The sequence below is a fragment of the Taeniopygia guttata genome, chromosome 1 (genome assembly GCF_048771995.1).
Source record: "Taeniopygia guttata chromosome 1, bTaeGut7.mat, whole genome shotgun sequence".
Lineage (NCBI taxonomy): Eukaryota > Metazoa > Chordata > Aves > Passeriformes > Estrildidae > Taeniopygia > Taeniopygia guttata.
The window spans coordinates 98,002,048-98,002,368 of NC_133024.1; positions in this window are offsets into that span (position 1 = coordinate 98,002,048).

A 321-nucleotide genomic window follows, 5' to 3' on the forward strand; every position below is an offset into this window, starting at 1 on the left:
CGCGGCCCGGCCCCGCTCTCCGCAGCCGCCCCGTGGAGCTGCCGGCCCCTCACGGGGAGGGCGCTGCGGGCCCGCAGAGTCACAGGAGCAGATGGTTTGGGAAAGACCTGCGACATCATCGAGTTCAGCCTGTGACCCAACAACTAAACCATGGCACTGAGTGCCACGTGCAGTCTTTCCTTAACCACCTCCCTGGGCAGTTTATTCCGATGTCTAATCACCCTTTCTGTGAAAAAACTTCGTCCTAATGTCCAACCTAAACCTCCCGCGGCACACCTTAACATTGTCTCTTCTCATCCTGTCACTTGCTATCTGGGAAAA